Source organism: Artemia sp. Qi Xiang Cuo, chromosome 21 (genome assembly GCF_049724085.1).
Source record: "Artemia sp. Qi Xiang Cuo chromosome 21, ASM4972408v1, whole genome shotgun sequence".
NCBI classification, from domain to species: Eukaryota; Metazoa; Arthropoda; class Branchiopoda; order Anostraca; family Artemiidae; genus Artemia; species Artemia sp. Qi Xiang Cuo.
The window spans coordinates 24619224-24635372 of record NC_142814.1 but is presented as its reverse complement, the minus strand read 5'-3'; the positions used below and the strand labels follow the sequence as shown (position 1 = coordinate 24635372).

At 35.2% G+C, this 16149-nt stretch overlaps 1 protein-coding gene across 3 annotated transcripts in view; it reads right to left on the bottom strand.

The window, feature by feature from the left end:
• Nucleotides 1-16149, bottom strand: part of sick (sickie) — a 374025-nt gene that overhangs the window by 243895 nt on the left and 113981 nt on the right. The window contains exon 1 of one of the 3 annotated variants that reach the window (XM_089107073.1): nt 11242-11344. The exons of the other annotated variants lie outside the window; for them this stretch is intronic. The gene's annotated coding sequence lies outside the window, so the exon portion shown is untranslated. Of the gene's footprint in view, nt 1-11241; nt 11345-16149 lie in introns of those variants that run through there. 3 annotated transcript variants of the gene reach the window in all.

Sequence of the window (16149 nt, the reverse complement as noted above, 5' to 3'; positions counted from 1 at the left end):
TTCTAGACATTCTTAATTTCATCAGGATTTATGAGAGTAAGGTAATAATGCTGCTTCTGAGAACAGTAGTTGTATCTGAAAAAGTTTACATGTACAAATTTCGGAAGGGCGAGGAGGCTGGCTAGGATGTTGATGACAGGGCTTTTCTTCTTGACAGATTAGTATAAACATAGTAAAAATCGTTCCAAATTTTAATGGAAGTAAAAGCTGCATAGAAATTAAGCCACATCCAGAGCAAGGGGATGAGGGAGAAATTGGCTCTCGCTTGGTCATCGGCAGATTGGTATAAATACAAGCAGAAACTGCATAAAATTAAACTGTAGCCTACCTAAACAGAGGGTCAATAGGAGGTGGCTGCCGAATGGATCCATTGAGGGTTTTACGCGGGTTGAGCCTTTGATCAAAAGTGAAAACCACCCTAGGTTGTGCAATAAGGTGTAAAGTATTTAACATCAATTCGAGAAGCATTTCCGGGTATCTCCTTTCTTAGTTAGTTGGGCATTTATGCGTCAACGATAGCGGTCCAGGGGGGAGCTCTTGGGACTAAAAGCTAGTCGTGGGAAAGGGGTCGTTCCCAGGACTGGAACTTCCGTTCCAGGAAAGTTACATTCTTCGCTCATTTCTAAAGGGAGTCCATCTTTCGCCTCCGTCGTAGCTAGTTGTTCTTGTGCTACCTTATTTTCTCTATGTGCATTCTCACGTTATTTAATAAAGACCATGTACCTACGTTTATCGTCTATCTTCGGAATTTACGTAAACCATTACATCTGCCAATACAAAAGGGTATATGCAAAGGAGTTAAAAAGAGGTTTACAGAGTGGTGGCAAGCGGTTAAAGCTAGTGGAGCATATATCACTAGTGGAAAACCTCCAAGTGACATTTGAGTGACCGTTATAAGTATTTACGACATCTTATGCTAAATACTGGCAACATATTGAAGAGTATTTCGCCCGCTACCAGACTGTGATATTGAGCTGCAAATACTGCAAAAGACTGATTAATAAGACATCGAAACGTTACGAGCTATTGAACTTTCTTCATTTCAAAGCGCCTTCTTGAGAAACACTTTCTTTTAAATGAACATTTTGAAATAGGCTGTTACACAATGCCTAATATGGAGTCCCTCGCGATAGCTTCTACCTACTTATTCAAATTTCTACAACTGAGAGTCTCCGGTTGATTTCTACCTTCACTTAGCCATTCTACGGTTGGTGGTTTATTTTACCTGATTTTATACAGTCGACGTGTGATCTACATTTGACAGTTTCCAACCAAAATTTTACATTTTGAATTCAATAATCGAAAATTAATTCTCAATTGTGACTACATTTGACGCTAGTGATTTAATTGAAACCAACTACAATTGGATCTGGAAAGGACTATCTTTCGTAAGTGATTTACCACGATTAAACAACCCAGTAAATTTTATTAGACCGTTGTTGTTAGAAGTGAAGTTATTGCCCAAAATTTAGCGTCCGTAATTAAAGAATGGTGTTTAAAACAAATATTTAAATTTTTAGAATAACTGCTTTTCAGATTTTAATCTCAATATGTCAGTTTTTATTCCTATTCTCGATCCGGCGGAAACTGGATATAACAAAAAGGTTGCTTTTGATTTTGTAAAACAGTGGAGGGGAGATGGCATATTTTCACCTCTTTTATTTGACTCAAATGATCCTGATTTCGATCAAGATGAACTTTATGATTACCTTCAAAAGATCAAGACATGGGTCCCAACAAACCCTCCAACTCCCCTGAGCACCACCCCAATTCATCCTCCAATAGAACAGCCTCAACAGTCCCAAGTAATAGGATCGCTAATTGACCCTTTTTTTTAGTAATAACGTCACTCACAAAGTCAGAAAGTGGAAAAATAATTAAGTTTGTTACAAAATTTGTTACAAAGTTACAATAATTGAGTTTGTTGCAAAGTTACAAAAATTTCAGTTGTTGTTAAATTGGTCTGATTCAAAAGCTTTGCGTCATTTTTGGCCCATGGTTTGTTTCGCTCCTTTTTTGGGAATCTGGATCCCACGATTATAAATTTGTCAAGTTTAAAAGGTGGATTACTTGTAGTATATACCCCAGGCAAAATAATAGGCAACATGGTTACAGAGTTTGTAGGCGTGGCTCAATTTAAGGAAAAGGGTATATCTATTCTATAGAAGGATGCAAAGATTAGGAAGGTCATTTAGGGTGTCCTTAGAAGCCAGGGATGATGGTTTAGTTCTTGGAAGATTTGCTCTAAATTTATTCAAGGAGTGGATCAGACCGTCCTACAAACGGTATTTGTTAGAGAATAGTGTAGAATTTTTTTTTGTTTAGGTGATGCGTATAAGGTTGCAATACAATATGAACAGATAGAACAGATAGTGGGGAAAGGAGACACGTCTTCTTTTTCCGATGAATTTCTTTCTGCGCTGACGAGGGTGAAATTTGGACTCAATGATAATGAGAAGGCACTGCGAGATGGTACTGATTCCTCGCAGGGCGGTTTGGCTACCCAGGAAAAGGGAGCTGGTTTTGAAGTCCCGTGGGATGGTACTGATGCCTCACGGGATGGGTTTTTTGTTGCACTGCGAGATGGTACTGAGTCCTCGCAGGGGGGTTTGGCTACCCAGGAAAAGGGCGCTGGTTTTAATGGCGCGTTGGTCGGGAATGCGGCCTCACGGGATGTTTTTTTTTGTTGCACTGCGAGTCTTTCCTGAATACTCGCAGGGGGGTGTGGCTACCCAGGACAAGGGAGCTGGTTGCGTTTTCACGGGGGATGGTACTGATGCCTCACGGGATGGTTTTTTTGTTGCACTGCGAGATGTTACTGATTCCTCGCAGGGCGGTTTGGCTACCCAGGTAGAGGGAGCTGGTTGTAATATCTCGCGAGATGAGGTTGATGCCTCACGGGATGGCTTTAATGCGTAGCGCTAATAGTTATGTAGAGATACCAACAATAGTACTGCCATTTATTGAACCATACGTTAGTAGAGAAAAACCAAATAGGTCAAATGCGAGGTGCTTCATAGCAATAAAGCACGAAAGATTTTATTGGAAATAATATCTCAACGTCATTGCAGCATGGTATGATTTTTAAAGTTTCTGCAATTTCATTTATTTGTCGCTGCTATTTTCAGGATTAATTAGCCTTTCCCAGTCATTCCTTTTGCCCTAATTCAAAGTTTATACATACTCCCAACTTTCCTTGTCCTCATCAAATTCAGGGGTATGGGGAACAAGTCTATTTTAAAGTATACAAAGAAAAATGAAGTGTTAAAATATCCAGTTTCCGACTACTGTTGTTAGTGTGGTTCGTTTATACTATGTAAGTTTTTACTTATGCAAGTATTGTGTAGTGTTTGTATTATGTAATTGTTTACTAGTTCATGCTGTAGAATGTTAGTAGGCGAGAAGTGAATGAGTTGGGAAGGGAATGTTTTGAATACAATTAAAGTTTGGGGGTTTAATGAGAAGGGGATAAGCCAAATTTGGGAAATTTAACTTAAAACAGGGGGGAGAATCTGTAAAGTATTTAACATCAATTCGAGAAGCATTTCCGGGTATCTCCTTTCTTAGTTAGTTGGGCATTTATGCGTCAACGATAGCGGTCCAGGGGGAGCTCTTGGGACTAAAAGCTAGTCATGGGAAAGGGGTCGTTCCCAGGGCTGGAACTTCCGTTCAAGGAAAGTTACATTCTTGGCTCATTTCTAAAGGGAGTCCATCTTTCGCCTCCGTCGTAGCTAGTTGTTCTTGTGCTACCTTATTTTCTCTATGTGCATTCTCACGTTATTTAATAAAGACCATGTACCAACGTTTATCGTCTATCTTTGGAATTTACGTAAACCATCACATCTGCCAATATAAAAGGGCATATAGAAAGAACTTAAAATGAGGTTTACAAAGGAAACAGAACCTTCAGCGTGTCTCGGCTCCCAGTTCTCTATTTACGAATATAAAGGCAAGGATAATAAATTTCTCCACGGGAAGAGGATAAAGCACGATACTAAAATACACTGTTTTTTTTTAACATTTCAGAGCAGAACCCTAAGTCTCTTGCGAGGAACAGTATAGGGTATAACTGTGCCCATGATAGTTGTAACATCGTAAATTCTCGTTTTTTTTTAGATTATGGCACTTACTACAGCAGTGCAATATTTGGGCACAAATTTTTGAATGCAAATCAATAATATAGTTGAATTGGCTGCTTCTGAAAAAAAAGAAGAAAAACTGGCCTGCAGTTAAAAATTGCAGTGGTCTCACCGTGAAACAGTTTTATTCTTAGGGACTTAATTTTTAATCAAGAAGAATTTTTTTAGGCTATCAGGGGCCTCAAAAGGTTGAATAGGCCCCGCTGTTTTAAAGTCGAAATATATTTTAAATTAGTAAAATATTTGTAATACGAGACACCTGCAAAGTGGAGGGTATCTCAAAATAAGAAAGAATCTCATATTGAAATACTTTAACAATCCCGAAACTTTTTATGAACCTGGACGCTCTATAGAAAACTTTTTCGTGGGAGTACTTAATGTGCTTCCGAGCCGCTTTTGTTGTGCCTTTTAGGAAGTTCCTCAGTTTCTACCCACTAAGTTTGTGATAAAGAAAAGGAACGTTTTCATACTGTATAAACTTATTACTTCTTAAACTGCTAATTTAAGGGAAAAAAGGTTCTTCAGTTTTCTTTGTGGTGAAACTTTGGCACAAAGAACAGAGGGCTGAGGAGGCAACGCTAAAAATGAAAATTTTTGTCGCATGAGCCCTCTCTTGTTTTCTACGACGACCGATTCAACACGATTTTCCATGGTAAAAAAAACCTGATGGGAAAGGTTTAGTATTGTTGTCCTTTTTTAGTGCGTCTTCCCCCCTTCCTCTAAATTACCCAAATTTTCTCATGATAATGTCTTTTAATATCTTTATAAAAAACCTTCTTCAGCTTTCGGAGTGGTGTAAGTTAAACTTTAGCACAAAGAACAGAGGGCTGAGGAGGCAGTATTAAAACTGAAAATTTCTGTTCACAAGACTTTAAACTGAATAAAGCACACAAACACATATCTAACATCTTCATAAAAGTTTATTCTTTTTTTCTTCTTCTCTTATTTTCACTTTTTTGTTTGGCGTCAGAGCTTTCGAATTCTGTATACGACACCGCAAAATATCTGCATACAGAGGTTTCAGAATTAGATGAACCCATCACCATTTTTGTCATAAAATAGTCTCTGAATCTGGTCCGAGTCCTAAGTCTAACTCCAATGAATTTTCATGCATACAATAACTTTAAGGATGATTCCTACCCCTAAATCATGTTAAAAGGCCTAAAAAATTGAGAAGTGTGTTAGTTTAACATTGGGAATTATTTTTCAACGCCTATCATGGTATATATTTCTTTATGATGTAATGTGAGCATTCGTACTTCGGAAGTACAACAAAAAAACCAACAAAAAGTACTCCAAACACTTTTTGTTATATCATCAAAGCAATGACAGGTAAACAGAAGACGAATTTTTAAACATTCTGTGCTTCGTCACAGAGTGGGCAAAGAACCCAGAAGCCCGGAGATCCTCCTGACAGTGATTTGCACTATAATATTGTGATTTGCATTGAATGAATCAAAGAAGAGATGAGAAAAACGAGGGCTATTGTGAATTACCTTTTGAACTGAAATAAGGTCAATTTTACCTGAATTTTTGAATCAATTTTTATTTGAATCCACCTGCAAAATGTTCAAAGAAAATAGAATAAGAGTAAAACAAAAAGTTTCAGGGAGGGCAGTTAAAATATGTAAAATGCACATTCTCAGATAAGTTTCTTTTAGTTTGTGAGAGATAAGAGGCGACTCGAGAGATGATAAAATATTAGTAATTAACAACTGACTTTCTTTACTATATTCAAACGATTTCCTTGTAAACTGCAAGTTAAACCTTATCATAAAAGACAGAGGAATGAGGAGGATGGCAGCCTCCTTCGTGAATAGAACAGCCTCTGTTCATTTTATGTCTTATCGTCCCTCTTTACTTTGATGTACAATTGTTCTTTTCATTATTTGAATATGTTCTTGTCAATTCAAGCTCGTTTGAACGCTGAGACATTTATAAGAAAATCAGGAAGCTCATAGACTTGAAAATAAAGTTTTCAATACGTCCTTTATCTAAAAATCCTTCATTTATTTAGATTATATACACGTTTAGGGACAAAATATGCCACCCCGTTCCTGTACGTCCCTGAAACCTGGAAAATTTCACATAATACACTAACAATATAACAGAACCAAACCATTTATATAGCGTTATATCTTTGGTTGTCTCATAATCGTGGCCTGGCCGTGCATTAGCCATGTGCCAGCCAAAATTGCCAAAAATATATTTTGATGTGTCTTTTATTACTAAAAAAGGCACCAGGACACAATAAGTTTTGTGCGAATAACTCGCCATCCCGTTTTCTATGCCTGTCGGTTCTTTAGGATATCTTCTATTATGCACGTATGCAAGATTTGTTTTTTTAAGAAGGGCCAATAATAAGAAAGCAAAGCTTATTTGATAATTTTAGTTAGAACTGCCCAGTACAGATAATTTAGGATTTTTTTCTTTTTTTTTGGGAAGGGGAGGTTGTGATCCAGTCTTTTCTCCTGCGCACATCCTTGACAAGACCACTATATTTCGGCAAAAATAAATATTTTGAAACTAATAATGCTACTTTTTTAATCTTTCAATCACTGATGATTGTAATTATTCTTCAAGGGAAATAATAAGCATTAAAAGAGGGAATAGAACAAAATATCCTTAACCACCCCTGACAGCTAGTAAGAAACGCAACCATGACTCCTTCTCGGAAAAATATGAATTCCGTGTTCTGTTGACAGAGGATCGAAATCTGTAAATTTCGATCGGGGGGGGGGAGGGGGTAGAAAACTTTAAAAACACATAAGAAATTTGTGTATAAGTATTTTTGTCACGTTTTTACGAGTCGAGCAAAATTCGGGAGGGGGAGGGTTAAACCCGGTATATATATATATATATATATATATATATATATATATATATATATATATATATATATATATATATATATATATATATATATATATATATATATATATATATATATATATATATATATATATATATATATATATATATATATATATATATATATATATATATATATATATATATATATATATATATATATAAAAAAAAAAATATATATATATATATATATAAATATATATATATATATATATATATATATATATATATATAATATGGCGTATATACGGAACGTGATGATTTAAAAACACGTTTTAAAGAATTTCTGTTACTACCGACTTAAAATACATAAGAAATTTGTAAATAAGTATTTTTGTCACGCTTTACGAGTAGAGCGAAATTCAGGAGGGGGAGGGTTAGACCCGGTAACCCCCCCCCCTCCCATGGATACGGCCTTGTTTTCTTAAGAGTAATTGATTGAATACAATTTTCATTCTATGATGCACATATATATGAACAAATATGTATATATATATATATATATATATATATATATATATATATATATATATATATATATATATATATATATATATATACATATATATATATATATATATATATATATATATATATATATATATATATATATATATATATATATATATATATATATATATATATATATATATATATATATATATATATATAATATGACGTATATACGGAACGTGATGATTTAAAAACACGTTTTAAAGAATTTCTGTTACTACCCACTTCCTACGTTCCTCCATTACCATAAAGGAAATGATTTAGCTTATTTACAGAATTTACCTCTGGAATGGTGTCGGGATATACACAGAAAATTAGTCCGAACAGTAGATGAATAGGCGAGCCCAGAAGTCACCCTGGAGACCTCCCTCCAATTACTCCCAACAACATTAGTGTTCTCATAGGCCTGTGCTTCAACTTGGATTTCTCGAGGAATTTCCTGGTATCAAATATAGCAATTAATTACGTTTTGGATTTAATTAGGTCCACCAGTCAACTAAGAAATCTTTTTTTTTATATTAATTTTACCGGAAAATGCTATGCGCCAAAGAGACACAAAAACTCTGATCAGGGTTGCCACCCCGATGAATTTTTATTCATTAGATTTCGGCGAAAGATTTACTAGATTCAGTTCAATTTTGCAAGCTTTGTAAAAAATCTTAAAAATATCTTGAAAAACCAAGGACCAGATAAAAAAAGAAAGAATCAGTTTGGCAAATCAAATAGGCCAAAAAGGTTTTTGTATATACCGAGAAAAATCTTTTGTATACAGGTTCAGTCTTTTGAAGAAAAAAAAGATGCACAAGCTCTACCTTTTTTTTTCTTTCTTTTATTAACACCCCGTAAGATGATCATAGCTGTAGCAATAGATTCAACCTTGTAAAGATCGAAAACCATCCCATTATAACCAAGAGTTTAAAAACACTAAAAAAAAAAAAAAAAAAAAGAAAAAAAATGGCTAGTTAGAAAAAATGCCACTCGAGGAGATTCAGGAGCGGTAACATCAAATTTCTTGGGATTTAGAAAAGGAACCTGACCCCCCTCCCCCTCCCCCAATAGTTTCCGAATAAAATAGTGATGTCAAAAACTCTATACAAGAAAATCACAGTGCCTTGCATTAAACAATCAGGAAAGTCATTCTTTTGCATGGGTATCATAGAATTGTCTATTTTTTCTCCTTATTTTGTTTCTTTTTTTGGGAAATTGCCCAAATGAAATGAAATTGTAGTATCTTGTGCCTTTTTAAGTAACCAAAGAAGTCATGCCACAGCAAAGCGACTTTTTGTATCATTTTGCGCCACATAACACTAATTTTTGCCCGAAAACGGTCTAAATACTAAGAAAGGCGAGTTCTATGAAGTGCAATTGATTTGTCATGATCTAAAGCCCTCGACAGAAGGTTTAGAGCCTTCCAAGCTTCAGAAACGGCTTTAAAGTAGGCAGATCAAGCTCTACAGCATTACATGAAGACCGCATTGAGTGCCATATTTATTCACAAATTTTCAGCTGATAATAGAATGAATGCTGCAGTGATTACTTAGGCCGTAGATAAATAATCAGCATATGATCTTTTTAAATACTAAAAAGAATCACGTCACATCAAAATAATGTTTTCAGCCATTTTGTGGCACAAAATATCAATCTTTGCTCAAAGAGGATTAAAATTTCGGGAATGTAAATTTTAAGATTACAGACCGATTTGTCTTAAATTTTAACCCTCAACTGGGGGTGTTGAGCCCCTCCTCCATCTCGAAAAGCGAGGAGACAAGTTCTGTTTTTACTGTAGCCTGTTATCGTCAATATGAAATTAGACACCCCTGAAAACTCAAAACCTTGAGCATAAATAGGGGGAGTTTGAAAATGGATGACTAAACGGGTGCTTTTGTGGTGGATGCAATGAAGATGCGAAAAGTAGAATAGCCAAGGTCCAGGGTGTTTTTTTTTCATGGTTGAAAAGAGTTTTGAAGAATAGGAAGATAAATCTGCGAACCAAGATTAGAATATTGGAATCTATAGTGATGACGATGGTCAAGTATGGTTGTAAAGCGTGGGCACTCCGAAAGACGGAGCAGGATTTGGTTTTCCAGAGAAATTATCTATAGATTGTCTTGGATACCCGACTAACTGACCGTACCTCAAACAGTAAGTTGTGCGAAAAATGTGGTTCAATCCTGCTTCCTAGGGCTGTAATAAGAGAAAGTTTGAGATGCATAGTAGACGTTCTGCGGTTGAAGGATGACAGATTGCCAAAGATCACCTTGTTGGCCAACCATCTAGGGCCAAACAAAAGCAGGTCGTCCCCAAATGGGGTGGGAGGGTGTCATAAGGAAAAATTGAAGAGAAATGAGAACTTCTTGGGAGGGTGTAAAGAGGTAAGCTTAGACTAGGTTGGGACGGAGGAGTAGCGGCCATTGGTATCCTGCCCTCAGGCGGCTTGGTGCTGCAGTAAGTTGTTAGTAATAGTAATAGTATTGTGCGTATATGAGAAAAAAAACCGAGCTAGTTAAAAAAGTTTTTATTACGGTAATAAAGAGTGAAGTTGAAGCAATAAATGAACAAAACCCTTACTTCACCGAGTACGCAAGATATATCTACAAATTTTGTTAAAATAAACTGACTCGCAAGATTTTTCAGAATCTTTAAAATTCTAAAAGTTAGAGCTTTACGAAAAATTGAGCTTGGTAGAAGTTTTTAAGAAAATTATAATTATATACTAAAAGTTATCGACATTATGGCCGATGAAAGACTATAATTTTCTTAAAAACTTCTACCAAGCTCAATTTTTCGTAAAGCCCTAACTTTTAGAATTTTAAAGATTCTGGAAAATCTTGCGAGTATAAGGGGTCCTTATAAATTAGTCTTCTATTTTCATCCGGCTATTTATGGAATTTTTTACCTCTTTTCTATCTTGTTTTTAAGTTTTCAGAAAGCACTAGTTTTTAGAATTCTAAAGAAACTGGAAAACAACACGTTAGTTCATCTGAGGTAGTTTTGTAGATACAGCAGTCGCAATCTCTTTACTTCCGAAAGAAAACTTTTTTATTATTCTGCTCCTTTAGCTTTGAGTATTTTCATAGCGCTTTATCAGGTACGGACACGTTTTCTTCCTCCAATTCAGGGTCATACTAAATTCGTTTTCTAGACTTTACAACAAGAGTTGGTTGGATATCCCGCTCCAGAAGTAGTTAGAGTCTAGGACGAATAATTGTTAACAGTACTTTAACATGCAAAGTTGTTAACAGTGCAAATTCGCTAACTTCTGAACCTAAATAAATTCATAACATTTTAAATGACCATCATGAAACTACCGGTAATATCCTAAAACAAAATTCTGAAAACTATTTTAAAATAACCATAAATACCTACTTCTTTCAGTCCTAAAGGCGAATTGCCTCACTGTATCAACAACACACCCCTACCCCCAGCTGACTATATAACCATTATATTTTGAAAGTATTATGGTACTCTTTTCTTCACTGCTTGATTAGCGTTCACCGTTTCAAAAATGTTAGCGTTCTCCGTTCTCTATCCTAAAATACTTGTAGTTTTCAGAATTTTTTAGGGTTCCATTTAAATGGTCCCGGGTCTTAAGCATTACCACACAATCTTTTCTCAAAATCTAGCGGCTGATAAAAATTGTACCTAATACAAAAAAATATATTAGATAAGCCATACAGAAAAAAAGTAATTCCAACCCCTAGTGTAAATAGTTAAATACCTTGAATAGATACAATTAAACAGAAAGTTTTTTTTTAGCTCCGTTCACTGACGACTATAAAACTAAACTAATGGATATCCTCCTAAAAGCTTCAGAATTTCTGTAAAACCACGCTTTCATTCAGCACATGACGAAATCAAAAGTAAGTCTGAACTTGGATGATTCGCAAATAATTCCCAAGATGAATCATATTGGGGAACCTTTCATTGGTTCTTTATGACGCCAGTGAAGAGTAATCAAACTCGCCTTTAGATGTTATGGATTTCCACTCACTTGAGGTCTCCAAAAAAATCAGCAAAGAATATTTACATAAATCAGACGATTTTTCTCTAGCTATAGTTTTCCAGTCCAGGGAAAGCGTTCCATCACGATATATTTTAACTTAAAGAATAGTTTATTTCAACTTGTATTTATCAAATTTGTGGCCTTTAAAGTTTGCCTTTGTTAAATTTACTTGCTCGTAAATAAAGAGTGCTACTTGCTACCGTAAAAATGGTAGATATTTAGGATAAAAATGAAAGCATTTCAGGCTTAGAACAAAAGTTAAGCAGCTTTCAAAAAACTTTTTAAACAAAATATGCTTCTTTATCTGTATAGATTAAAAATTAGTAGCAATTTATACGAAATAAAGAACGAACTTGCGCCCCCAGAAGGTTAAAGAATAAGGAAAAACTTCTGACCTTTTAAAAGTTTGCTTGAAGAATTTTTTTTAACTAATCATTGGCGTTTGCCGCGTGCCCTGGTTGAATCACGATGCTAGATTGCTTAAAGGTTTGAATACCAGTAACTTTTGATAAGGGTATTAAAAAAAAAAGTCTTTAAAAAAGGTGTTACATGATAATTATGTTTTATAAATGTTTTGCAGTTTAATCTTCTTATATTTCAAATCTATGTCTTCGTGCTAAAATATACTTAATCATTAGCAAAGTATCATCCTTTTCAATTCTGTTCCTTCTTCTTTGATGAACTTAATCAATTTGGCACCTGAACATTCCAATTAACGTCCTTGCCATTGGAAACTAACGGTAAGTTTTCTTTGCCTAATTTAAAGCGTCGTATTTCATGCGGTATAATAGAAACGGTAGTAATATGTCAAATCTACAAGTCAGAAAAAGTATACATTCCTCATAGATCCTCCTCCAAATATGCTACTTCTTCAGAACAAAAATTATCAGCACATAGAACTCGAATTTTCACATGAAAGAAAAAAATTTCTACCTCTGACCACAAATCCATAAAATTTAGCTTGAAAGTTGACAAATTTGCCTTTACAATCGGAACACAGAGTAACCTATATATTATTCCAGATTTATAGGCTATATGGGTTTAAGTCATAAATCATTTCTACTCTAAGCAAGGCCGTCTCCAGGATTTTGTTGGGGGGGGGGGGGTGAAAAAACTTTAAAGACACATCAAAATTATGTTTATGTGCATTTTTGTTAAGTTTTTGTGAGTCTGACAGACATTTCGGGGGGGGGGAGGAGGTTCAAACCCCCTAACCCCTCCCTTGAATACAGCTTTGACTTCAAGTAATCAGCAAACATTATTTCTGATGAAACAGTTGCACGAACATGACTCCTAAGACCAAAGAGTAGCCTATTGCCAATATTTCGGCTCATTAAGGCCGTGTTCCAAAAAAAAACAATTAGCCTTGATGATCAATAGATACTTTTCATTATTTTCGTTCCAAGGCAACGGATAACACAAAACTAAATACAACTTCTGTTACTATTAGCGCAGAACAGATTACAATGTAAACCCTTTTTATGTAATATAAGCATATTAGGGGCTAAATCTGTCATTATCAGGCATTTTGAGCTGAAGTAATAACAAATAAAATGATCATTTGCGATAATAGAGTTCTGAAAAAAAAACTGGTTTTTAAAACCGAAGAGATTCGAAAAGAACTTTGAATATTTTAAAAATCAATATTGCAAGGATATCAGCTCTATAAACTCAACTAATTCACGAACACGAAAGATTCTATTATATAGACGCCCGTCTGATGATTTAAAATAGAAATACCAGCTTAAACACGAAAATATCTTCTTAAAAAGTAACCTTGGTCAGTGCAATACAGAACACAGGACCATAGTGTTTAATTACTGCTTTTGTACTTCTTTTTTTTTTTTTTTTTGATAGGCACGGTTTGTACTACGACGCCTTTCATCTTTACTTGGCAAAAACTGTCTGAAAACTTTTGTTTTATCTTGAATGGCTTCAAAATTGCATCTGCAAGAATAAAGGCTATCGAAGCTGAACATGGCTTATTGCCCGTCAAAGTCATCAGTGAAAAAATTTGATGAAGTGCTATAAATTTAAGTAGGATGAAAAGTTCAATGAGATATATATTCTGTACGCCACCTTAGTTAATTCAATGAATAAATTTGATGAAGTAAACCATAAATATATCAAAATAATTGGTAAAGTGCCAGGGTACATTACACAGCCTCATTTTGTTAGCTTGTTTCAGCTGATTGTCGTCTTAGTAGTATTTAGCTCTTCAAAGTATCAGTTTTCATGTTTCGCTTTTTTTTGTGTTCATGAGTTTGCACATTAAAGCGCTAATTTACCCTTCTAATCCAGCCATAGTCACGCCAAGTATACCTACGGCTTTTCTATTATATATATATATATATATATATATATATATATATATATATATATATATATATATATATATATATATATATATATATATATATATATATATATATATATATATATATATATATATATATATAACATATTATATAACATATTATATATTATATAATATATTATATACATTATATACCTCTGCGGTACCAGAAGGAGACTCTTTGTTTTAGGTTTCATTTAATTCGACAAATACTTTTCAGTTTACTATTCTACGACTTAAATAACTATAAAAAGTTTAAAACAAGCATAACCAATTACAGTGCGTTTATAAAACAACCAAAATGTTTGGGTATCTGGATACTTCCCTTCAATAAGTTGATGTTTTTAATTGTAAGGTTTTATTTGCATCCAAGCATGTGGGCAGCAGTTAATTTCGAGGAGGACAAATATTTCGATGTGACACAAAATTCGAAAAAAAAAGACACAAAAAGAAACAGCAAGGCTATTATTGGAGAACCATAATAAAATTCTGCAGAATCTAAAAGAATCTTAACATTAAAGGAGTAATAGAAGAAAAGGGCCTTTCATCAATAGTAAATACCACCCATCAAATTGTCTATACTACTACTAAAAACTCACCGCAGCACCAACTGAGGCCCAAACGGATACGCACGCTCCTCCTACACCCTAACGCATCCAAAGAATCTCTATTTACGCCCTCCCAGGAAGTTCCCATTTCCCTTTAATCCTTCCTTGCAACATCCTCCCGCCCCAACCGAGGACCTGTATTTCGTTTAATCCTAGACGGTTGACCGACAAGGACAATCTTTGGCATCCTTCATACGCACCAAGCAACAATACCAAATTGAAAGTTTAATTTAAGAGAAATCCATCGTCTTTCAACACAGCTAAGAAATGCATCAATTCTTGGTGAGTAAAAATGCAATAAACATGAATTTTAATGAATATCTACATCATTTTAGTGCTCTCATAAAGTAGCAACGCCAGGCTCCCACGTTTCCTGTATCACAAACACTCAGCTGTGCTTATCCAAGACTTTTGCAACTTTTTTGGATTTGAAATATGTTAATATGGGACCTTGTGATTTTCAGACTTTACCAATTCAGGAGGGGAAGGAAAACAAACTCAGGGAATAATTAAAATTAACGAAGGATCTTTACTGCGGTAGGATTACACTTGGTTTGTAGCACAGTCAAAGCGACAGCGATGACTTAGCAAATAGTGTGAAATTAAAAAGTTGGAAGAAGGCTTGTTCGATAGCGAATCAGAAGTTATATTGTCCTTGTTATATTGCCCTAAGGCCGAACCCTGTGGGAAGGCAGTAAACTGCCCTTTCAATATTCTTTGTACTGAGAACACCCCATGCAGTCCTACATGTTTTCGGATCAAAGTTTCAAAATTGTGATATCAGTCAGAGAGGATAAACAATAATTACAAGCGAAAATGTACCCAATCTTGCGACGGGCAGACATCAGGGACAACGCTCTAGTGTTGCGTGACGAATGAAGAATCATGCACCTTCAACAGATAATTTTTTTTCTTCTGTGCCCTTGACAGCTGGGGTGGTCGAAAACACTTGGGAGGGGCTCATTTGATTGGAAATAGAAAGTTATAGTGTCTTATTTAAGAGCCATAAGCAGTTTGAGGGTAACCATCTCAACAAACGTGCCCTATTTGGTACCACACCTTTTCGCAGCTCCCTCTGATAGCGGATTAAAGTCGGACATAGCCATTTTGTTCTGAAAAGTTTAAAGGTCCAGTAAACATGTATCTGGGAATGCCATGACTCTCAACGTCTAATGTATTCTGGCATAATATGACCCTCACAGCCCCTTGGACAAGGCCATCCACTACGAAGATCGCCTACTATTTTCAGACAAGTTGTATAATGGGAAAAACGTGGTGTATCTGATCTTGGTTGACCGACAGGCTGAAAACTTTTAGGAATTAATTGTTCTCTGGATCAATAATATAACAAATTTTGTCGAGGGGTGGAAGATGCTGTTAGGGTACTCGGAAATAGGCCAAGAAACATTTTGTCTCTCATCACTCTGAAACTTACAGCTGTAGTTGGGACAAAAGGAGCCTAATATACAAAGACTAGTTTATTTGGGGGTACGGGACACCCTAAAACGATACCAGAAAAAGAACAGAAAGCTTTTCCTCTGAACTGCTTGAAACTTCCCTCTGTCTATGGGCTAAGTGGATCCCAAAGCAGAAAATACATAGAAAAAATAATTGTCCCCAAAAAACAGGACCCGATAAAGGGCTAAGGATCATTTTCTA